We start from the raw sequence: 27136 nt of genomic DNA, 5'->3' as shown, positions 1-27136 counted from the left end.
TTAAATGTTGTTTATATACTTTACTATAAGCAAAAAAAAGTGCATCTAGTTACATTATAATTCCACAAAATGTTTGGACATGTATAATATCATGAGGGTGTCTGGAGAGGATCCTTTAAGGCAAAAAGAATGGTAAATATGGCTCCAAACCAGAAATACACACAAGTCAGGAGTGGGGGAGCAGAGTGAGTGGAAAGAAGATATACCCAGGGGACAGTTTATGAAAGATTCTTAAAAATTTATTTTATTTTATACAAGATCCTTTTAAATACTTTAATTTAATTTTAAATGAGATAGGCAATAATTGGAGGGAATAAAGCAGAAGAATCACATAGACTGGCTTGTTTTTAAAGATTATGCTGGGTGCTACTTGAAAGAAAACTGATAAACATGGAAATAAATTAGAACACCTCTGGATTGGTTAAGAAAAGAGGTGGTACTAAGTTGTACTACAATTGTAAAAGTAATAAATAGCAAATAAAAGTGACAGAAAGTGGTTAATTATAAGCTATTATTCAAAGTTGTAAACTTTCCTTGGTAAAATTATGGTAGTTAAGTAAAAAGCAGAATTAAGAAGGACTTGGAATCATCTGTTCTTAATTAAAATCTATATTTTATCATAGCTGTGTGATTGGATCTTTTACATTGAGCAATATTGTTGATGATATTTCATGATTTTTTTTTTAAACATAGAAACAGTGAGAGGAAGAAAGATCAGAAAATGTTGTATTATTAGATATGACATCATCTGTTACCTGGTTGCCTAAGTCAATGGGCAAGCTGTTTTCCTACTTCTGCTTTTAGTTTAGTTTATTTAACTTGTCTTATTTTATGTAGTCACAAATTAAGTTATGTATTGTTGGTTAATAAAAAAATTATATGAGAAGGAAGAGGTTGATTTGAATGAAACAACACTTGACTCATAATTTGTTAATTAAATTTTGATATTTCTGCTGGAAAATTGGAAGTAAGTTACAAATGCATGTAGACATGAAATTCTAGGATAATAATCTCCTTTAATCACTCTTATGTTGCTAAACTGAGCCTTTTTCCAGTACATTGAAATATATCATGTTCACCCATAATTACTAATTAAATAAGAGGATTGGAAGTCATCAAAGTATTATGTAAAAAAGTCTCTGGTTTGTTGCTGTGGTAAGTACTTTGGAATCAACCTTTTAATCTAAGTTTTCTGTACATACATCAAACATTTATTTGTGTCTTATTAATATTTTATTTCAACTAATTGTATATAGCATATTAAATACAGCTGTTATTCAAAGAGACAGTATGCACTTGCTGATTAAAATATAACCTTTTTGTTCTCTTACCACTTTCCTATATATATTGATTTTATGAAAGAGTAACATCTAGTTATGTCTTACAGGATTTTTTTTTTTTTTGCCCTTTATATTGGTTACAGTCTGTTTGTTTTTTAATGTTGACTTGTTAAAGGAGCAGATGTTATGCTATTTTATATATCACAAAGTAGCATTTAATAAACATTTCCTATCAGATTAATGAACTATAATCATTTCAGAATTGCTTATGGTAAAATCTCCTTAAGTTAGTAATAGTGTAAGGGGTAAGATCATCAATTATTGACCAGTTTTATAAAAAAAAAGTTGAAGGTTATATTTGGAGTGAGGTATATCACATTATTTGTGACACTTGCCAGATCAGAGACAAGATTTGAAACTTCTCATACTGTGTGTGTGTGTGTGTGTGTGTGTGTGTGTGTGTGAGTGAAAATCACAAAACAGAGAATGTACATAATCATTTTTGTGTTTTGATGTTAAACAGCCCTCTTTCTACATTCCCAAATTCCTCCAGAGTGAGTGCAGTCTTACATCTGTCTAATTCAATTCAAGCAAATCGAAAAGTTCTAGTACATAAAGCATTTTTCTCAGGCACTGAGGTGTATCTGCACAATATTTGTTCTTTGAACCTCTCATATAGTTTAGTAGACAGAAACTAAATGGAAGTGAATTGGAGTCAATGTGTGTACAACTTAAATGCTACAATGATTAAGACATTTTCAGTTACAAATGACACAAAGTAAGCATTCAAATATAAAAATAAAATGCAACTAAAATTATCATTGATCAGATTATGTCAGACATACCCGGGTGGGAATTTCTTCAGACAGAATCAGACTTCAGACTCAATGATATCATAAGAACTTCACTTACATCCATTTCTGAGTTTTTCTTTCCAATAGTTGATTTTAGCCTCAGTAACCTCATGGTAACATGAAGTAGCATTAACTTCTGCCCCTAAAACTGCTCACCCTTCACATGTAGAAAAAAACAAAACCAATGAAGAAAATAACAGTAAAAACAGTCATTTTTCTATGCTGTGTCTGAAATGATGCCATTGTATCTTCAGAGGTCTTCCTTCAAGATTTCACTGTGTTTCAGGAGAATACAATAGTTGGACTTATCAGGTTTGACATGTGGAGTCAAAAGGAACCAAAACTATTATGTTTGTGCCCTAAACAGAATAACTTTTGAGGAGCAATTTTTGAAGATAAAAAATATATTCCCTCCAATCAATTGAGTACAATCATACAAATGTTAATTGAGAATCAAAATATATTTAGTCCTCTATTTGGTCCTACATTGTACAAAAAGATGTGAATAAAAATTAATTCATGTATTAATTTAGGAGACAGATGCTCTCAGACCACACAAATTGAGATGAGTGTTAAAAGTAATACAATTGGTTGGGATATCAGGAAGAAAACCATTTTTTCTATTATAATTTACTAACAAACATTACATTCTGCTTTGAATACATTAATTATTCAAATACATTACTATATTGATATTCTTTATTCCTAAGTTAATGGTGAGGTCAAACTTAAAGATATGTCAAACCATATTTAGTTCACTGATCAGAATTGTCTCATATAAACCTTAATATTCAACTATAATTTGTTAACAATATCTTTGTCGGGGTAACAGGTAAATGCCTATTTCAACTACATTATTTTTTTTTCTATTTCATTTATTTATTTTTATACTTCTATTTTATTTATTTATTTATGTGTGGTGCTGAGGATTGAACCCAGTGCCTCACACGTGCTGGGCAAGTGCTCTGCCACTGAGCCGCAACCACAGCCCCTTATTTATGATAATTATCTTTTTTTTTTTTTTACTTTTGAATCAGATGGGATATAATTTCTCATTTTTCTGAGTGTACAGGTTGCAGAATCACATGGGTCATGCAGTCACATATATACACGCAGCAATAATAATGCCTATTTTATTCTGCTGTCCTTCCTTTTCCCCCCTCCCCTCCCCTCCCCTCCCATCACTTCTCTCTACCCAATCTAATGTGGCAAAATTCTTTTTTTTTTTTCATGGGCTTTATTGGGTGTTATGTAAATTAGAGAAGTTTCTTTCAACAGTCCCAGTACACTAAATTTTTTTTTTAAAGAGAGAGTGAGAGAGGAGGGAGAGAGAGAGAGGAGGAGAGAGAGAGAGAGAGAGAGAGAGAGAGAGAGAGAGGGAGAATTTTTTTTAATATTTATTTTTTAGTTCTCAGCGGACACAACATCTTTGTTGATATGTGGTGCTGAGAATCGAACCCGGGCCGCACGCATGCCAGGCGAGCGCGCTACCACTTGAGCCACATCCCCAGCCCCAAATTTTAACCATAGCATTCTCTAAAGCTTAACTGAAAACAAGTAAATGTAATAGCAAGAACATAAAAATTAAAATTTCACAAAAATGAAAATACAGATGTAATGGAACATTGTCTGTCTAAACAAGGGCGATTAATAGTTCCACTTCAGAGAAAGAAAAATAATGAAATACACGAAAAGAGTAGAGTATATATTGAAAGTGGAGAAGAACTGTCAAATACAGCCTAAGTCACCTCCCCAAAGGTTGTAGGACCTGGGAAGTCAGACTCAAAAATAGGTACCTCAATCCTGGCTCTAAAACCATATAAGTTGCATGACTTCAGAATTTTGCTTTGCCATTCTGGTCTGTTTAGCCATAATAAAATAAGCATTCCAACAAAGAATATTTTAAGAGCCTTTTGTTTATTGTGTTAATTATTTGAAAAGTAAGAGTTCTGAGAAAGGAGCTACAGTTGGTACTGACAGGGATATAAAGATGTTTGAGAACAATTATCCTCTAAAGGGAAAAATAATTTCCAATGAATAAAGTTAAAGTCCAAGAGAAATAACAGCTACCCAAAAGAGCTCAGGGAAACCTACACATCCACATTTGTATTGCTTTGTTAGCAATGCCATCACAAGTATCTTGTTTTGTATTCAGTATCTCACAGCTTCCATAATAGTCCCATTTCTATAAATGTTTAAAGAGTAGCTGGAGATAAGTGATATCATTTAGCTGGGAAAGCAACTTGAAAATCTAGGCTAAATGTAATGTGCAATACTGAAGCATTCTAAACAGGAATGTAATTAGATTTTGTTATCCACTATAAGAGGACTATACTTGAGCACAATTCCTGATTTCTTTAGGTAAATTTTTATTCAGAAGGAATACAGATATAGAAAAAACACACATTCTAAATTTAATTGCTGGTGAGTGCTTAATTCCTTTTTGTTTGTATGTTTGCTTTGTTTTTGGAAAAATCAATAGCATTGCTCAGAAGAATGTGCGAAATCATTCATTTAAACAGATCTTTAAAGGGCATGCATAGTAAACATAATATGCCTAAGAAGCCAAAGATAGAATATGTTAAAATCATTGACCTTACTGGGAATATATTTTAAAAGCCTTTTCTGCATTTATTTATCCTGAGAAGAGAGTTGCTGAAATGTGGAGGAGATTGACATGCCTTCTATAATTTGTATGTCATCTCGATCATTGTGAGAAACTTAAATTTTATCATAGTTGTTGTTAGCAAATATTAATTGGTTATACAGGATATCTGAAAGTCTGAGATTTATGTATGTTAATAAAATACTTTTTTACAAGTTTTATTATTTTAATATATTGTAATAGTGCTACCTGTAATTATCTAGAATAATTGACTATATTCAGGTAAAAGCTCGGTCTTGATTCCAATTTTTATTCCTATAACAGCTATATAGTATTTCCATATTCACAATGCATTATTGTTTATTGGAATTTGTACTAAGCTGTTTGTGTCTAATAGCTGGCAATTTTATGATGTTTTTGATGCAAAATTTTATTGTTTCTCAAAGAGCATCATTTTGACATACCAGGAATCCAGCCTCTATTTACTGAAGAAAACAATTTGACTGCAATCTTTAAAACATACAATGCACAGTTTCTGTGTTGACAGAAAATCATATTAGATATAGCTGGCACCTGCTAGAATATCATTTCTATTTTTCTACCAGTTTTTGGAGCATTAAAGGAGAAAACATTTTTCTTATTGTTGTATAAATAATAAGAAAATATTATTTTTGATTTTACAAAAACCAAACACAATTAAATAAAAATACACATGTATAGTTTAGCAAATGTGCTTTCCCACTCAAACATGCTTTCATTTTGAATGAAATATACTTCCAAATAAGGAAAATATGTGAAAAGTTATCAATTATTTAGCATAGTCTAAATTAAACATCATACATAGTTATAACATACATTATACAGTGGTTAATCTACCTTCAATTGCTTCAGGTCAAAATGAATTTTGTATGTAAGGTTAGTTATATTTTTATAAACTAACAGAAACTTCAAGTTGATTATCAGAAAAGTGGAAGGTAAAAAAGTAAAACTGGTTAGAAACAAATGAGGGATGAAAATACCATGAAAACATGAAAAAGTAAACTATTAAGTGGCTTCTGAGATAATTTTGAACTTTTTGGATTTTTTTTCTTGACATATCATACACTTGAATCAGATGGGGTATAATTTCTCATTTTTCTGATTGTACAGGTTGCAGAATCACATTGGTCATGCAGTCACGTATATACATACAGCAATAATGAAGTCTATTTTATTCTGCTGTTCTTCCTTTTGGATTTTAATAAAGCCCCACAGTGCCTCTAAGTATCTCTCCTATGACAAAGTACACTAGGTAGTATCTGTATCTTAGTGTCAATTAACAAACATGGACACCATGAGAAGATGGTCCAAATAAACACTATCCTAGCTTAATTACTGACATGTGGGGACTGAAATGAACTCTCTCTTTTTCAGTCTTGGAGAACTGCCCAATGAAAAAAAACAAGTTCTCAATATGTGTTCAGATTCAGAGACTCATAATTTTTATTCTTACCTGATCTGTTATTGTCATGTTATAAGGACAGAAGATAACACACTTGCATACTTAGGTAAAGGGAGACCCTAAGCCTTTGGAAAATACAGTGGTATAGGGTAAGGCAGATCCTAATAAACAGGATATTCCCATAGCTGTATTCCAAAGTTTGAAATTTACTTCAAATTATAGAAAATTCAAATTCTTCTTCTAAGCAGAATTTTAAATTAAATGCATATTAATAACTGTGTACATGCTTTGTAAGGGTGAAAGAAGTCCCTACAAAATACATTATTACAATAATTGGTGATATTTTGATATATATTAAATAATAGTATTATATAGATGTCAAAATTCTTCCTAAATTATATGAGATGTAGAAGGGAAGGATTATGATATATACAGTTCAGGCTCAAATTATCGAGCAAATGACACAAATTATATCATAAAGTGTGTGTGTGTTTGTGTTCTCAATTAAGAAGAAAGAAAATGTGACAAAATATTAATAAAGGATGAATACATGAGTGTGTATATGTATAAATCTATTTTATATTTTCAAAAGAAAATGTGAGAAGATGAAAATATTTACTTCAATTGGTAAAAGTTTATTTATAATAGTCTCATGAGGGTCAGTTCATGCTTATGAATTGAGACTATTCAAAACTTTCTGCAAATACTTTTTAAAATTTCAAAAAGTAAATAATACTTTTAATAAAAATCTATAGTTTTCATTCTATCTTTTAGATGCATTAAATATTTTGATAGCTTTAATCCAGCTCTCAAATTTGGCCAGAGCCTAGGCATCACCTACTGACTGCAGACGTGGTGGATTACTATGCTGTCATGGAAAAAACAATAACATCACTCTGCAATATTTTTATTTGATAAAACAGCAGCTATATATAATTATGTTCAAAAACAGTTATTCTCATTTCAGTGTGAGAGATAGTAACCTTTTAGTAAATTAAAATCAACATTTCCTGCTTAATCCCATTGTAAACCTAATTACATTTTTGAAATCTAATGTTAGTGCAATGGCGAATTCAATTGATATGATTAAGTTTTCTTCTCTAACCCACTTTATTTCAAATTCTAATTTTACTTGAAAGAATAAATAGGAACAGCATAGAGATGAAGTGCAGCTTCCCGTTCTTTTATCTTTCAGAAATGTATTAAGTGTCTATAATTTGCTAGGTCTGTGCTAGCTCCTGGGGACAGGGACATAAATTATACTTAATTATTGATCTTAAGTGGCTCCCAGACAGTAATGAAATATAATTGTCAATTTGGCTTTATTTTGTGTATTGCTGTTTTATTTGATCATTTATTCACATATTTATTGTATTCACTATGATATATATATATATTTATATATATATGATATATGTTCTATATATATATATATCATATATATTTTATTTTATATATATAAAACACATGTTAGAGTTCTAAAGAATAGTGCACAGTGATTGAAAAGAGAAGGAATATTCTGATTAATATCCATAAATCCATAAAATAAAATACTAGGTTTTATTTATTGAAAGTATACATTTTGTTTGATATTTCATATGAAATAATATATTGATAAAATAGTTATCTATTTCTGATAATTTAAACAAATCATACTTAGTACTTAAATTTGTTAAAATAAGTCACCAGTGTAATTTTCTATTTCAGAAAGACAAAGTCATCCCAAAGAAGTTTAAAGAATATTTTTCTAATTAGTCAAGGAAATATTATTAAATGTATCCAGTTTTCTGTTTGATCATTTTGATAGTCATATGTAGTATTATTGAATATTTAAGTTTCTTTCAAGATGTTAGCTAGTCATCTTTAAAAGAAATGTACTTTCCCCAAATCATAGATTTTTTTTCCTTGAAAAATATATAATTAGAAATTTCAATTGAAAAATTTATCTCAATAATTATTGATAAAGTTAAGCTCTTATACTTAATTCTGAAACTCTTGGTTATTTCATAGTATGAAAGGCATTTTTATAAATATCATCATAGTTGTTTTGAATGGAGTACAACTTCTGACATTGGCTTTGTATTGACATTAAAAATGTAGAATACTTTAAATAGTAAAGTTTACAGCTAATATTTCAATGTATAGAATTAATTTTTATCAAAAAATGTGCTGTTTTATTTAATAAAATTCTATCAATTTAGATTCCTGTTGAGTTGGCTATTACACCATATATTCTACACACACATACCCCCCCCACACACACACATCATACTGTATAATTGTGACATTTTAGAAACTAAGTAAATTTCTAGGTAACAATTCATAATAGAGTTAACAGAAATGAAACTTTAAGACTGTTTTGCACAGTGAACAAGTTTCCATATTTCAATGTTTGACATTTTTATTTTAAATCTTTGAAACTCATACCTACTGTTTATTTTGGTTTAAGTCAATATTGATCTGGAAGTTAAATTATACACATTCATTGATGACATTATAAAAATTAACCTTATTACATAACCCCCATGCAAAACTCTCAAGAAATTTCAAATGGCATGTGAATCAACAATGTTATTATCAGCAGACCTATAGAGTATGCCAACATCTCCACAGAAGTTCCTGGAATCTCACCAATAGTGTCTTGGATTATCTATCATAAGGTAATGCCCATAAAAATGAGCAAGGCTTTAAATATTTAAAAATACACTCTCTACATAATAGATGTCTGGAAGCCCCAGAGCAGCCATGAGCTACATCATCTTCATAAGTATATCTGCTGGACAAGGCTTCTTGCACATACATCATCATATTTTTGTTCAACTAATCACAATTTTCCCCCCAAATGAAGAAAAGATAGACACCAGATCCAAATGCACAGTGCTGGCTGGAATAGAAGCTTATGAGGTGGTTGAGTGCTGAGCCATGAATCCATGAAGATGTTCTAAAGCTACAAAAATATTGAATCCATTTTTTACCCTGGGGAGTTTAATGTGGGGGTCACAAACAACAACCAAGTCAAATAAAAAGGGTGTAAATGGAGATATACACCATAAAACTGCAACAAGCAGAAATCCAGGCTAAATGTAAAGCAATAAAGGAAATAAACACAGGGGTAGAAAACGAAGAGAAGCCAAATCAAAAGAAAAGCAGACAACTAGCATTCACATTGGGACATTTACAATTTTTACTGAATTCTAAGCAAAAGTGATTTACTCCAGTCTGGTTTTGCAACTGACTGAGTCAATTTCCTGAGCTTGCTTGCTTGCCTGGATATCTTTCCAATAAAACCCTATCACCTGAGGAAACCTTATTGTCTCTCTGTTTCTTTCAAACGTAGAGCCAAATAACACACATTCATGACAAAAGCTGTGTGGGGAAAGCAGTGAGCTGAATGAAATTTGTAGCTGGTCCAAGCTGACCAATGCAGTAACAGAAAAACATACCTGTTGATGTTGATGATTTTTTTTTAAAGAATAATATCAAAGAGTTGGGGGGGGGAGCGTAGAGAACTCAGTTTAGGAAATAAAAAGCTAAAATAAATATCAGAGAAATATGGACGATTTTTAAAAGTTTATTATTTGTATATTATTATCTTTACACCTAGAATGTAAGAAGTTTATGGTGATCTCTACAGGCTGTCCCATTGAATGCAAGACATCTGAAAAACTAATATAAACTAGTTTTCAAGACAGTGGGATTCATTTAAATGAGTTCGTTTTTAATGAAGTTGGCATGAAAATCCTTGGTATCATGTATTTACAAAGATGAGTCTTTCTACCACAATACAGAGTGGAGATATCAATACACACAGTCTAAAATCTGAACTGGAAGATTTGAGACCACACTCATTGTATAAAGGTAGCTATTTTTATCTATTTAAAAATCAAATGCAAGTATTTTAAGATTCATAATAAAACTAAAAATGACAGATCAAAAAGATAACTGAATACTTAGTTCTAATAGGAATTTAAAATCATTACTGACCTTTCTCTGACATTTGCTTTCTTCTTAGATGTGGCCAATGCAGAATTATATCTTAGAGGAAGAGAAATGAGGAATGATATAGAACATAGGAGACTGGAAGATTTTATGAAAGCTATAGAAAGATGTTTCCTTTGCGTTTTCATTAAAAACCCCTACAAGCTTCTTTATGATTACAAATAATGACTAATGTACACAATGGTGAAAGTTGCTTTTTTAAAGATATGTGCATGTGTGTGTATGTTTGTGTGTGTGCTCATGCTACTATTTAGAGAAGCATATTTGTGCTGCTATAAATATTGATGTCACTGTGTCTCTTTAGTATGCTGCTTTTAAGTCCTTTGGGTATAGACCAAGGTCAGGGGTAGCTGGTAGTTCCATTGTTCCAAATGGTTTTTCCATTCCCAATTTTCCAAGAAATCTCAGTACTGCTTTCAATATTGGCTGCACCAATTTGCAGCCCCACCAGCAATGTATGAGTGTGCCTTCTTCCCCCACATCCTTGCCAACACTTATTGTTGTTTGTATTCATAATAGCTGTTATTGTGATTGGAGTGAGATGAAATCTTAGAGTAGTTTTGATTTGCATTTCTCTAATTGCTAGCAATGATGAACATTTTTTTCATATATTTGCTTTTTGATTGTATATCATCTTCTGAGAAGTGTCTATTCAGATCCTGGGCCCATTTATTAAGTTATTTGGGTTTTTTTTTTTTGGTACTTAGCTTTTTGAGTTCTTTATATACCTTAGAGATTAGTGCTCTATCTGATGTGTGAGGGGTAAAGATTTGCTCCCAAGATGTAGGCTTTCTATTCACCTCACAGCCACATCAATGCTTATAGCAGCACAATTCACAATAGCTAAACTGTGGCAATAATCTAGATGCCCTTCAATAGATGAATAGATAAAAAACATGTGGCATATATGCACAATGTAATATTACACAGCAATAAAAGAGAATAAAATAATGACATTTGCAGGTAAGTGGATGAAGTTAGATAAGATAATGCTAAGTGAAGTTAGCTAATACCAAAAAACAAATGCTGAATATTTTCTCTGATATAAGGAGGCTAATTCATAGTAGGGTAGGGAGGGGGAGCATGGGAGGAATAGACAAACTCTAGATAGGGCAGAGGGGTGGGAGGGAAAGGGAGGGGTATGGGGTTAAAAATGATGGTGGAATGTTATGGAAATTATTATCCAAAGTACATTATAAAGACATGTATTGATGTGAATATACTTTGTATACAACCAGCGATATAAAAAAAATGTGTTCTATTTGTGTAATAAGAATAGTAATGCATTCTGCTGTCATATAAACAAAAAAAATTAATTAAAAAATTAAAAATAAATTTAAAAGCTCACATTTAATATTTCTGTTACTGAATATTGGGTTAAAATTTTCCAAACCTTTTCAGTGAAATCTCTGTTTTTAAATCAATATGCTTTGCGTAAAATTTAATCTGGGGTTTCCAGATGCTTTCCAGATATATTATTTGTCACATGTTTATGTGGAACCATTTCTGGGTAACAAAATAGTAATTAATAATATCATTATATATACTTTATTATATTTTAAGCACTTTTCAAAAGGACTTTAAACCCCCATTTTTTTTTTTGTATCTTTGTTATAACTAAACTTCCCAGGTGTATGTTTCCTTTGCAAAATATCCAAAATAGTTTTACTCATTCCTTTTAATATAGATTTTCATGTGAATGGTGACTAGTAAGTATTTTGATAAACAAATTATTTTATATCATCAGCAAAATTTGGATTATTTTACTTATAAAAGTGTAAACATTAGTACATACATTTCCTAAAATGCTGAGAGTCATCAATATTGCTTACAAAGAGGATAGGAGTTTCCTTACTTCATAATAGGAAACTGAAGCAGGGTATAATAAAACATTTTCTCTCCACTTTCTCTGTAACTGTGTAAGCTTTTGTATAAAAAGGATCTTTCAAGACCTTCTTCATAGTCCTTGCATCCAGCACAATTACTGTGCATTTAATGTATGTTTATGTCATTAATAAAAGTTTTCCACATAAAGAAAGCTATTCAGCATGAGAGCTAGGACACTTACATATTAGCAAAACTCTTAGGATCTGAGATTAGATTATCCATTAAGTTACAGAAGAATCTAAGAGCAAATAAATATAAAGCTGTTGCAACTCCACCTTTTCCACAGGGCTTTGAAGTGCTGTGTTTGATGTCCTTTGGGAGAAAAAAAAAATAAAAAAGCACTCTTGCTTTCAGAGATCTTGCTAAAAATGTACTAGAATCCTGAAATGAGATTCTATCATCAATACTTAATCCATAACCCATTACTCTTCCATTCACTTTCTCAGCACCCTACCCAACAAGGTGGGGCCTCTGTTTCATTTCTATAAATGGTGTTTTCCAAGGTACTAGTAATTAGGACAGCATTAATTACTGTTTTAGATACAAGCAGTTAATGATATTTTCTAATTTTCCAATGTAAATAAACTTCATGGGTTAAAATTCATATTATAGAATCTCTAGAATTATTTATTCAAGTAGAAATTTATTTTTCCCCACAAAATATGAGTGTTCAAGTAGGCAACTCAGAACTCAATGCATCCATGATAACAAAAAAAATGTATATTTCTTCTTTCATTTTGCTTGGATACCCTCTGTATGTAGCTTTTAGCTCCAGGTCATAGTACAATTATGTATAGCAGACATAACATGCACATTCCAGGCAGAAGCAAATCAATGTCCTTTATGAATCTTAACTTTGAATTGGGGAATACATCAGCTTTTCCATTATATTTCTGAGAATGCCATTGTCCAAAACAAGGCTAGGCTACCATTAACTACATAGGAGCCTGACACATTTAATATTGGCATTCACATGTTGTCACTATGAATGAAATGTATATATGGAAATGATACTAATAGAGAAAATTGGGAGATAAAGGTAAAAGTATTATTATTTTTACTATAATCTGTATGCCTATTTGCATAGAATATTACATACTTACAACATGAGTTCCCCAAAACTTTGGTTTAGTTAGCAATCCTGAAAGTAACTAGATGTAGATGCAATAGCTGGAATTTTAGAATCAAGAATTGTAAGCATTGGTTCTGGAGATCAGAAATCCTCCCTCAACAGAGCAATAAGCATAGAAACAGCAAAAACAAAGTCCAAATATGAGGAGCAGGAATAAATCAGAACTGGTCAGAGATAAAAGCAATGGTCAAAGTAGATAGGGACAAAAGGACTGAGAAAGAGTTAAAATAGTATGAGGTTATGTGGAGTACCTAATGTGTACAAGGAAAGGTATATTTAATATAGTTGAAACTAATGTTTCTGCATATGCTCTGACCATTACAAGTAAAGCAACTGAAAGATTATCTACTCTTCTCTGAGTCTCATAATTTCTGTTTTTACTTCCTCTATTTTTAATTATAATTAAAATGTTACTGTTTGAATGCGAGGTGTCCCCCAAAAGCTCATATGTGAGACAATGCAAGAAGGTTCAGAGAAGAAATGACTGGGTTACAAGAGCCTTATAAATGATGGGATTAATTGAGTGGTAATTGAAGGCAGGTAGGGTGTAGCTAGAGGAGGTGGAACATTGGGAGCATGGATTTGGGGTATATATTTATATTTGGCAAGTGAAGTGTCTTTCTCTCTCTGCTTTCTGATCATCATGTGAGCTGCTTCCCTCTGCTATACCCTCTGCCATGATGTTCTGCCTCACATCAAGTCCTGAGGAATGGAGCCTGATATCCATAGACTGAGACCTCTGAAACTGTGAACCTCCGAAATTAACTGTTTCTCCCATAAAATTGTTCTGGTCAGGTCTTTCAATTGCAATGGTGAAAAGGGTGACTGAAATAAGAAAAAAAAAACCATTATAATACTAATCTTAATTTAGTAGCAATCAATTAATATAGTATACTTAAGACTGACTGAGTTTAATAAATAGTGTTATGGTTTGAACATGAGTTGTCTCCCAAAAGCTCCTATGTTGATGTAGAAATGTTTAGAGGTAAATTATTGAATATGAGACCTGAAATTTAATCATTGCATCCTAGTTTGAAGGTATGACTCGGTGGTAACTAGGCAGGTGGGGCATGACTGAAGGAGGTGGGTCAGTGGGACATGCCCTGGAAGGGTGCTTCTTCTCCATGGCCTATTCTTCTTTCTTACTTTCTCTTCCTCCAGATGACCAAGAATGGAGCAGTGCTCTTCCACTACTCCCTTCTGCCATCATATTCAACCTCACCTTGGGCACAGAGCCATGGATTCACCTAACCAGGACTGAACCTCTGGAACCATGAGCCAAAACAATCCTTTCTTCCTCTAAGTTGTTCTTCAAAGTAACTAGATGTAGGTGCAGAGTGATGAAAAGCTGACTAATATAAACAGTAAACATTTAATCAATTTCATCTTACAGAGCTGAGATAACATGATTCAATCTTGAATTATGTAAATCTCTGGTTCACAAAAACCAAAACATAGACAAATCTGTGCAGATGGTAGAACTCAAGTAGGTCTGCACACTTGTTTATTTCATTAGCTTGTACCCAGTGAAAATTCTGGAGGGATGGCATTCCTGGTGGGAACACAATTAAACATTTAATCCATAGCTATCCTTCTTTTAATATCCAGGTAAGTTTAATTTTCAATAGCAACAAAATTGTCCACCTTAATAGCTTAACTGGGTTTTAATTTGATAACTACTCTCACTGACCAAAATGCTTTATTTATTCATACTTAAGCAACTATTATTTATTTGTGCCTACTTTATCTAGTATTCTATTTCATGGAAAGAGTTGCCATCTTATCCATTGAAATCGCTCTCCCACATGTGGTAAATGATATACTCCTACTGAAACCACTATTTTTTGATACCACTAATGAAAACCCTAATCAGTTAAATAACACTTTACCATGACAGAGAACTGAATATAAAATTAAGTATCTGACCACTTTTTATTTAAAACACCAAATGAGCTGCTTGTGTTTTAAATAAATGATAGCAAAAGGGAAAACATGTAAGTAAAATAAAGCTTCACATAAATGTATAAATGGAATTTATATCAAAAAAGTATTGGGTTTCCTGGCTGAAAAATTCTTAATTGATCATTTAAATGGATTGTGGTTAGTCTTCAAGTTAAAGATTCAGGAAAGGAAAATTAAGTTTCTTTGCTAGATGTGTCTAATTCTGTCACCACAAGTAACCTTATCTTGCAATGTCAAAGCGATTTCTTTCTCTCTCTCCTTTTCTCCTTTCCTTGGGAATTCTAATTTGTCTAGACTGTGGCAAATGCTATTAGTAAAGTCATATAATTTTAAGAGTGGAAAGTAACCTGCCACGTCTCATCTAACTCATGCCCTGTTATGTGCTCAGTGAGTGGCTGCATATGTTTATCTATTATCAAGATTTGTCAGAAACTTAGGATTAAAGTTGGTGATAAAATAAGATGTGGATTTTTGATAATTCTGCATTGCCGAGTTTACATACTTGGCAGGAGCAGAAAAGCTCAGAAAGTCAAATATCTGTGTGATAAATAGCAATCCAGAAATGTTGATAAGACATAATGTCAGTCAACAAGTTATACACACTTGGAAAATATAGCAGATTTTATGCTCTAAGCTCAGTAGCTCTTTCAACCTCAGGGAGCAATAGGCCTCATAGCCTGAAGGTACTTCAGAGGAGGGAATGAAATCAGGAAATGCTGTTCTTTGTGAATAAAACTGATACACTAACATACACTGTGATTGATTGGCCATCGATAATGTAGTCCATCCCAGGATGGATAGCATTGCCGATGGTGCTGTGGGGGACAGCGAGTACTTTAATTCAAACTAAGATATACTGCCACTGGATTTGACAGGCAAAATGGACAGAGCACAGAAACAAACAAAAATTGCAGCCTCTTTAGCTGATCTGTTATATCAAATATCAGCTAATGCTTTTTGGTAACCAATTAATAAGGGGCTTTAAAAGAATTTAGCAACGATTAAGCAGAGAGAACTTGAACATATTAAGGTTTAGTATCAGTTATTTAGTCTAAAATCTCTGTGTGGAAAGGATAAATAAAAACAAAAAACCAGCTTGATTTAGATCACATAACTCCTAATCACCCCACCTTGCCTCAAACTACACTTAACAAAAATCAGTTTGGTCCTCGAGTAGAGTTGCAATTTGTCAAATATTTTAGCCTTTCAATTAGTTCATGAGTACCATTTTGGCATTAGTTTTGTTTTGTTTTGTTTTGTTAATCTAGGTTTGGTCTTAGTGATCTAGTTCTTAGATGCCCAGTTTCTCAGGGAAGTTATATTATAATATTTTAGAATCTCACATGTTATATCCAGAATGTGGAATCTAGACTGAAGATTACCATTTATAGTTAGTAAATAGTCTGTTTCCTGCTATGTTTTGTAGTTTTCAGCTATATTTTTATATATTTTTCCCAATATTTAATAATATTTTTCTTCTTACTAATTAATCAAAAAGAATATGCTAGCATTGTGAGAAAGTTATGAGATTCTTATAATTTTGTATGTTTCAAAGTATTTCTTTTTAAACTATCTCATTTTACTAAATTTAATCCAGTAGGATGGAGATAATTTTCAACAGAAAAAATATCCAAAAGCCCATCATTAATTAGAGGAAAAGGACTTTGACCTCTTGTCTTTACTCTTTCCATTACATACATACAGAAATAATAATAACAACCTATCTTGAGGGGAACGAGTATCTTTACAGAAAAAAATAAAGTCACAAATTAAATAACAAATTTGTGAAATATTTTAAAATCTAATAAAGCATTTCCTTGAGAGACACTAATCTGTACCTCTACAACATAATTAAGCAAAAATTATTTTTGTGATTGGATCAACAATGTCACCTCCATCCTGGCCTCATATGCCACTTGGCATCGCACCATTTCTGGGTTTTCCCGAGTTACTGTAAATTTCACCTAAGATCTTGACACTGTGCTAGTTAAAGAACTCATTCATCGCATCTCACGCCACCCACAGACTCCAGGTGACAGGGTGGAACAGTTCACTCTAACACCAGTGCATTGCTGCATTTAGATGTTGACTTTGTACAAAAGAGAAGCATTTCCATTGGCAATAGAATGTGTGCTGCTGGCTTGGTTTTCTCTCCCTTGTGCCACCTTGGCTTGTATTCCTCCTCTCCCTTCTCACTTCATTGTAAACTGTTCACATGGGGTTAAGCTACACAGGAAGCCTTGATGATTCTTGCTCTGCCAAGCTCTTCTCTGCATGGCCTCCCCTCCCCTTAGCCAAAGCTCAAACCTCCTCATTCCTTTCCCTCTGCTGTCAGTTCATCTACTGAGTTTCGCCCCCAACAAGCAAATGCTCTTCTCTTATAGATTTCCCACAAGCCATCTTCCCAGAATGAAGAAGGCTTGAATAAAGTCTATTATATATCTCTCTGGTTTATACACCCAGAATATAATAGTATCAAGACCAGCAACATAAAAACAATACAAAGAATGGCAAGGTAATAATAATGAAAAAATAAAAAGATCTAGTACCAATGAACAAAATGAAAAATGAAGACTGTGGAGTCAAAATAAAAAAGATAATGTGATCTGGAGTAGAAAGCAGAAGTTCGTAGAGAAAGGTGAGACTTGAAAAAGAAAAAAATATAGGAAGAATATGGATTATTTTGACTAGGTTATGTTTTTAAATAATTATATTCAGGCGTCTTTTGCATGGTAAATGAAGTAGTCTGAATAAATCAGAGTCTGTATGACAGATAATTGAATGGTTAGGTTGAAAATTTAGAATAGTGACAGACTCTGAAATAATTAAATGCCAATGTGAGGATTTGCTGACTACTCCATGTCAGGTATTGAAGAAACAAGATTAAAAAGTCATGCCCTTGAATGTTTTAAGCCTAATGGAAAAGAGAATTATATGGAAAATAAGAGTAAACTGCCCTAGGCGGAAGGGGCATTAGGGTGGGACATGAGAATCATTTCATAAGAATAAGTAGAAATGAACTGAACAGGAAAAAAAATGAAAGAACACTTAGAAAATACTGCTTCTTTGTGAGCAGTAAAAATAATAGCAGGCAAATTAAATGAGGAAGAATAAGCAATATTCTAAAATCTTGAGAAAGATTAATGTAGAAAAGCAGAATGAAACCTCATGGAAGGTCATTTCCTTTCTCACATTTTTTAAGTTTACTCTAAAATAACCCAATCCTTCTCTAAAATGTTCTTTTAGTGCATCTGGCAATCATCTCCCACGATTAGGGGATATCAGTCTTTGCTGTGGCATAGGCTCTTATTTGAACACATCATGGACAAAGAAAATTTAAGCTGTTCAACCGAATGTCAAAAAAAAAAAAAAAAAAAAAGGAAAACAAAGCAACCTGTTTACACAGCTTTTAAACTATCAGACACTGTGGAAAGAAAAAAGTATCAAGGAATTGCTTCACTATAGGATCTTTGCTTTAAAACCACTTACGGTTGTGTTTCAGCTCTTTCTTCCTTTATCCATGCTTTCCTGTTGACCAGAAGGGTAAGAATGTGGAAGGAAAAGAGGGATGAATTGGTGTCCTTTTCTTTTTATTTTATTCTCTGTTCCAAGCAGCAGTCCAATAAATAAGTCAGACAATGAAGAAACAAAAGAACAATCCTGATCTTCATTTACCCCTCAATTTCTAGGTACACAGTTCTCTTACTTAAATATAACAAGTCTTTGGCCTTTGTCTGTCTTTGCTCCATTCACCCTTGATTTGAAAATCAAATATTTGCTATCAGAAGAAGGATGAAAAGCTATTCGTACTTAAAATTTAATATTTTTTTCTTTTTCATGCAAAATACAAAAGAAAGTTTGCATTGGTAAAACCTGTTAAAATCTCTAAGACAACATCACATACCACATTGAACAGTAAAAAATATATAGTTACAAATTGTTATTTTGGAAATGTAGAATATTATTTAAACATTTGTGGCCCTAAAATTTAGCTGTCAGAGTCATGGAGATAGCCATGGAAATGAATCATTATATGAAAATATAAAAATGATGTAAATACATTGGTGTGTTCATGCATGTTGAACAATGATGAAAAATGCTACTCCCTATTTGTAGTGAGTGCACTATATCTATTTGAGCCTTTTAGGGAGCAGATGTCAAGATTGAATATAAAGTGCAAAATGTTTATATGGACAACATAAGTGAAAGATAAAGAAGAGAAATATCAGGAATTAAGCATGCATAACATAAGGACCTCTACTCACATTTGACACATGTAAAATAAGTGGTAATACTAAGGCAGATTGCTACTGGAAGGGCCTTTGAATTCAGAACAGCAATGAGAATATCCCAGAGACCAGAAAGGTAGCTTCAATGCAAAGATTCCCTTAAAGAAGTCAGGTCATAGTAGCTCATCCTGATCAGTCTATGGTTGATACTGTCCTCAAAGAGTAAGAGCTCTGCTAAAACATGGAAACAAATCCTAAAGACATTTCAGCTGGAGCTCTTTGGTTACCTACTCTTTTTGCAGAATTTCTCCCCAGAAGTGGGATGTACCCACAAGGTTGCTACTTATTGGTATAGAAAGAAGTCAACAATTACACTTTGCATTCCTGTTATTATTGTACAATACTCCCTACCCAGCAATCATTATCAGATACTATTTTAAAATTTTAACCTTTATGGATCACTTTTAAAGCAAGTGAGACTTAAGAAACTGTTCTCAACTGTTCTTCTTTTGCTCAACTCAAAGGGAAAGATTTTCAGAACTGTGTGCACAGACATCTGTTCAAATTTTTTCTTCAACTGCATCATATCCTTCAAGCATGGATTCTGTGATTTGATCACAATTCAGTTGAGATCCCTTTTAGTAAAATACTACACATTTCAGTATGATAAAAGCAGTGTATTAAAAAGAGAGCTGTGTTCTACCTGTGCTTAAGTTTTATGTAATATACATGCATATATCCACACAGGCTTAATGTGATGCTTCCCTTTAAATTCTGTTGAATTGTTAGTCCTCAGAAGTATGTCAAGCACAGTGTGCAACATGTTACTTGTCAGTTGCAAAAGGGAATAAACCAATTGGCAAGTAAAGAAGGCCTACAGGGCTAGTAAAACCCTTTTGACCTTGCAGAGAAGGAAGTGGGTGGAGAGAATTGCTGATTCATGAAGGAAAACCTTCCTGAAGCGTTGAGTGCTCAGGTTAAACTTCCCTCCTAGGCAGCACTAATTTGGTTGACAGATACCATGCTGCAGTTAATCTAAGCTGACACTGACCTTGCTGGCATTACCTGCAAAACCCCTTCATACGAATTTTCCTCAAATAATTATTCCAATGCATTATACACAGAAAAGGTGCCCATCAGCATAGCTAGTGATGTTAATTTTCCACCAGCTAAAATTCTCCAACACTTTGCTACTGAGAAGAGAAAATTTTAACTAGTCTTTGAATGGTACAATGGAAAAAATATAATTGATTATATGGGAGCTGTTTTACAATACTGTAAGTCATCCATGGCTACAGAGAAGCAATATAATTCTTATATATAGACATGTAAATGCATTCTTACTAGTGGAGGAATACAAGCTTCCCAGTGGGGGGGTGCATTATTCATTTGTACATTCATTTCTGTATTCCTGATCTATAAATATGATTGCTCATTCTTTTTTGAACCAATTATAATATCTGTCTGATTTAGTCATTGATTACTGAGTTAAAAAATTAATGTGCTCATTTTTATATATACACAGGAGTCATTACCTTTTTTGAATAATATGCTTATTTTAATGCTACATATTGATGAATGTGCCCTATTATTTTGAATGTTTCCTTATAAATTATAACCTAATCACTGAGTTACATGAATTCATACTTTCACTTATTAATTGAACATTTAATACATTCCACATAGTGTAATATGTTACACAGAGTGTAATAGTATAACAGTAATTCACAGGTGATTTCATTATATGATGCCAGGCAGCTAAGGTTTTCTGTGTGGGAAAAATATTTTACAAAAAGATAAATCATAATACAATAAGGTAAATGTTATTGGAGAGTGAAAAACATATTTTTAGAGAAGAAAAGTTTTCCTTTGAAAAGCACATTTTTAAACATCTGCAGATATATCATCTTGGCAAACCATTTTCATAAGTAATTGAAGTACCTCCTAATAGCCATAATAGAAAAGTATATTTGATAAGTCAGGCATTATAGGATATAGTATCCACACAGACATTGAAATGTGCCATTTTATGACAAATTTTCTATTTCTATGTGACAGATCCTCTATTTCTATATTTGAGAGATTCTAACCAGACACTTGTGTTAAGTACATGCTGCTCTCAGAGAATATTGGGAATATAATTATCTGATGACCTGATGATCTTGGCCCTAGGTTAGCCAGTTCATCTCCTCTTTCCTCTATTCATGACCATTCTACATATAAGCTTTTGATTTTATCCAGTGCTGATGTGTTCAGCGATCTATATGTAGCTTGTATTTGACATGTCTTAACTAAACAATATTTGGTTCTACTCATTGTCTGAAAATATCTTGCTCAAACCATTTCTCAGAAGGATAGGGGTTGGTTGATTTGTACTCCCCACATTTGTGTGTGCTTTTAATAATACAGCACTCTGAAATACCTTACCTCCCATGACAGGTGTTATATTTGCACAATTGTTTAGATATTATAGATATCAGTTTTTTTACTGCACTGTCACAATTTTATGCCTCCTCAACTAATCATACTAGTACTTCAATAGAACTTATTTCTAAGACAAAACACAGAAGAACTCTCTGTAATGAGAAGACAAACTCATCAAGATTATGATATATGATTGTCGATCCAAACACTAGTCTAGATGTTGCTGTGAATGAATTTTATACATATGATTGGCATTTATAATTACTTGACTTCAAATAGAAGAGATTCCCTCCCACCATTGAACTAGGGTAAGTTAGCTTCTGGGTTTCCAGTAAGATATTTTGTATGTGCTTAACAGAGAAGTTTCAAATGGAAAAATACCTTGAAAAGCACTGCACTAAACAGAGCATATCTGAAGGTGAAACAGATCTATTCATGTCAAAGAATGAAAGCAGTGATATCTATGTGACCTTGTTCCTGGTAAGTACACTCATTTCCTTTGCAAACCTGGTATGATCTTGAGAAGATCTTAATGAGCATTTTCCATCAACACTGGAAATCTTCCCAGTGGCCTCATGCTAAATCTATTTTGCTTCTCTCTTCCTATAGTTTTCTCTTTTTGATTCTGCATACACATTTACCTCTATACAAACCTCCAAAGTTCACATAAGCCACTTCTATTCATAAAAATTGTTTTATATTTTTACTCCACAATGACTTTAGCATCTACAATCTACCCTCTTTTATACATTGTGGATAGGAAATGCTTCAAAGATTCTTTGTTCCATGCCTTCAGGACCAGTTGTCTAAACTTGTTCTGACACTTTAAACATCTTAATTCTTTAAAAGTTAAAAGAAAAAAGATGCATTTTATATCATGAATATCTCACTTTTGTTAACTTTTAAATGCAAGTTCAACTATCTAAAACAATTGAATTTATTTTTAATTGTTCATTTCCCTTAAGATGATTTCTTGAAGATGATACTTCACAAATTGATATTGTAGCAAAGTCATAAATTCATTAATAGTGAAACATGAAGACTTTTTTCTGTTTTCATTAAAAATCACATTGCTTGAAGTGGCTTGGTTATTTGAAGGTGCTATCAGAAAGAATAACTAATTTTTTTCCTGTGTCTATAATCATAAGTACCTTTCATTGACCACATTTCATAATCAATTATTCATTATTTGTTTTCTAAAGTCATCATTAACTTATTCAAAGTTATTTTCATTATTACATTTTTTCTGTCTTTCATTTTTGGATCTGGGATACATCCTTTATGACCTTGTATATTTTTTTCTTTAAGTGTTTTTATATATTTACAGATATTTATTTTGGATGTATCTGACTTATAAAGTATAGTTCTATGGATAATTTATTTATTTTTTGTATATGATTAGATAAATTTCATATATATTTTCTCTAGAAGTCTCTAAAATCCTTATTGTTTGGTTTATATCTTTTTTATGCATATTCTCTTAAAATATTATGTTAATCTCCAATATTAAAATTTTTAAAGTATTTTGGAAAGTGCAGATATCTAATTTTATTAATTATATTTAACCCATTCATTATTCTTCAGTTTGCATTTCTCATTTTACATCTCCTATCACTTCTTTAACTTGCACTTTTTTAGGTTGACAGGCACACAAGAATTTGCATGTGGATTCATTATATTATGATTTCATTTTTACAAATTTCAGTGTAATTTATTGACTTGCCAACAAATTCCACAGTTAGTTAAAAATAAAAGGAACAACCACATCCCTACATTCTAACTTTCAAATGGAATAGAATGCATGCTGTTCCCAGTTGGACATTGTAATGGCCCAACAATATTAATTTGGAAGTTTTCCAAAGGTAGAATTACTCTAGCTCTTTCTTTGCTCTCTGGCTGCCAGAATTCTGTCTACCCCGCACTGTACATCGATTATATGCACAGATCATTATTGCCTTTTTACCATCTGATTATGTGATGTGTTTCATTCTCTCTGCTGTTACAGCTAATCCATCCATGCTTTGTAGCACCAGATGGTAAGCATCCACAGCCAGTCCTAGTTAATCTGCAAAAGTTCTCCATGCATACTCTATTTTTATTAGCATTTGAAAGACTTTGAACCAAGAAATCAACATTGTAGAAATTCACACATTCCATCTGCAGTATAAAATCAAGTCTGCTGATCACAAGAGTGTGTTGATTATCAAAATTATTTTGATTTCCTATCCTAATGTTTAAGGTTTTAAAATCTAATCTATATGATTCTAAATGATACATATCTGAATACCTACATGAATTTTAGATAAAACAAAAGAAACTATATGACATTGACAAGACTACTGGTCTTCACATCAAATCTGCTCCTGTTGGCTCTCTGAATCCTCTGAATGTCTCCCCTGATCACTGTAAATGTTTGCTTTAGATGCAATTAAATTTTATATTTGCCTCTCTTGTTATTTCAGTTCTTTTTGTAATCACATACTAGTGTTTATGATCCTGAAACTTAAACAATTCTGTTGAATTTTTCAAAGATTATGCTACTCTTACTGCTGCTAAGACCAAAAAGATACATTAATCACAATTAACTGCCAGTAGACCCCTACCATTATCTCTGTGGCAGTCCAAGAATAAGGCTACCTTTTGGCTACTATGTTCCCCAAAGGAACAATAAGATATAAAATATATCTTAAACAAATGTATGTATGAAAATATAAGTATGTAGCAGTGATAGAACAAACAATGATTTTGCATGGTGGGAATAAGAATTTATTCCTCTACCAGGTGCAATAGTTCTAGACCATACAGAATACTCAAGGACAAAGTCCTGCTATAAGACGGGTACAGAAATATATCAGAAAACTAAGAATGAGAACAATAGCTATAGATGAAACAAAGAGAGCATGATGTCCTGAAAATGAAAAGAAGGTTTCTTTGGGGAAGAATGGAAAATAATTATTAAATTTAGCAAAAGGGTGATTATTAAACACTTGAAAAAGTATTTTTTTTATAAAATAATGGAGATAAATATTTTATTGGCTTGATTCCAAAAGAAAATACAGGGAAAGAATTTGGCAGCCATGAACATTATCAATGTTTTTAAAAATTTTATAGCAGTAAAGGAGTAGAAGTACTAACTTGAAAAGGAGACGAAGTCAAATGATGTTCTCTTAGAGAAGGTAAGAGGATGTTCATAGCTTGATGACATTGATCTAATGAAAAGAAAGAAATATCAAACAAGAGAAACAGACTGAAAACTAAATAGGTAAAAAAGACCTAAATCTAGGGCACAAATGAAAGGTGACCTTTTATGTGCATATCAACATCCTTCTATATTTATAGAAAAAAGTAAAAATAAATTGTCAAAAATATAAATATGTAAGTAGATTTGGTAAAAGGTGATTCTGAATATTGTCTGGCTATTTTTTTTCTATTTTTTCAAATAGGACACAACATGATAGACTTGAGGTTGAAAATGGGTAGGAAAAGTTGGAGGCACAGAAGAGAGGAGAAAGTCTGAAAAATTCGTATTTACATATTGGTATGTGGGAGACAGTGGACAACAGAAATACAGTGTGAATGTTGGCCATCTAGGCCGGTGTTCTGATGGGTCCTCAGATCACTGTTAAGTTCTCAGCACTATTAAGTCCTGTTAGGATTTTAGAATCACTGAAATCAGCATTAAATGTAGAGTGGTTATATTAGAAAGATCACAGGTGTTGTTAGCAGAGTGGGATACTTGAAATTAAGAATATGCAGAGTTTGCAGTTATTGGTCATGGTAGGTTTATGGATGTCACCAGAAGAGTTATGATTCAGCCATTATTTCAGGAGGAGTGGCTAAGAAATCAAGGATCAGGATTTCTGTGAATCACCAATATGGTGGTCGAAATCATATAAAACTTGGTCTTGTTTCTTTAACATTATAAGAGTTTATAAGAGTCCAAGTTTCAACATCAAGAACTGCCTAGACTATTTGGAAATGTTTCTTATTTTATTGAATTTGTTTGCTTCATCTTTATCTACTTTCTATTATGCATGGATATTTTCCCCTATTATCTGCAGGTAAGCCTTCCTTATCCCAATGTTCTCATCTCAACTCTGGAATTATAAAAGCAGTATGTGATTAGTCAAACAGACTAGCAAGATGTTTTGAATCACAGCTAGCAGAGTCCCGGATGGTGTAAATGTTCAGATGTTTCTGATTTTGAATGATGGAATCCAGCCCCGCAATTTCGTCCCAGAAAAGACGCTTTAAAAGAACAAAAATACTCTCTGATGTGATCTAGAGTAATAATAACAGCATCCTTCATGCATCAAGCTAAAGAAAGAGAAGTGTCCAGGCCCTTGTTTTCTAAGAATCTTTGATTTTGCAAAAATTCTAGTTCCTTTTCAATACCCTATTTCTAAGACAGTATCTTTACAATATAGTTTATGCCTGTTATGACTTGGTTGCCCAGGAGCCCCGATGGCAATGTTGGTTGTAGTGCAGACCCCACACTGGATATGTGATTCTTTTTTTACCTTTTCACTTTTATGTGTAGTCATTTATTTCCCATTTTGTACAGGATAAAGCACAGAACTTTGGGATATACAAAAATTCTATATCTAGCTTTCTTTTTCTTTTTTTTAAATTGATTTAAAAATGACAGTGGAATGCATTACAATTTTTATTACACATATATACCACAATTTTTATATCTCTGTTTGTATATAAAGTATGTTGACACCCAATTTGTGTCTTCATACATGTACTTTGGATAATGGTATCCATCACATTCCACCATCCTTGCTAATCCCCTTCCCCCTCCCTTTTTCTCCCACCCCTCTTCCCTATCTAGAATTCATCTATTCATCCCATGCTCCCCCTCCCTACCCCACTATGAGTCAGCCTCCTTATATCAGAAAAAACAATCTGCATTTGATTTTGGGGGGATTGGCTAACTTCACTTAGCATTATCTTCTTCAATACCATCCATTTACCTGCAAAGGCCATGATTTTATTCTCTTTTATTGCTGAGTAAAATTCCATTGTGTATATATGCCACATTTTTTTTATTCATTCATCCACTGAAGGGCATCTAGGTTGGCTGCACAGTTTAGTTATTGTGAATTGTGCTGCTATAAACATTAATGTAGCTGTGTCCCTGAAGTATGCTGTTTTTAACTTCTCTGGGTATAGTCCGAGGAGAGGGATAGCTGTGTCAAATGGTGGTTCTATTCCCAGATTTCCAAGGAATCTCCATACTGCTTTTCATATTGACTGTGCCAATTTGCAGTCCTATCAGCAATATATGAGTGTACCTTTTTCCCCCACATCCTTGCCA

Source organism: Callospermophilus lateralis, unplaced genomic scaffold, assembly GCF_048772815.1.
Source record: "Callospermophilus lateralis isolate mCalLat2 unplaced genomic scaffold, mCalLat2.hap1 Scaffold_44, whole genome shotgun sequence".
In the NCBI taxonomy this organism is placed as follows: Eukaryota; Metazoa; Chordata; class Mammalia; order Rodentia; family Sciuridae; genus Callospermophilus; species Callospermophilus lateralis.
The sequence above is the reverse complement of the archived record's forward strand: the minus strand, read 5'-3'. Positions refer to the sequence as shown.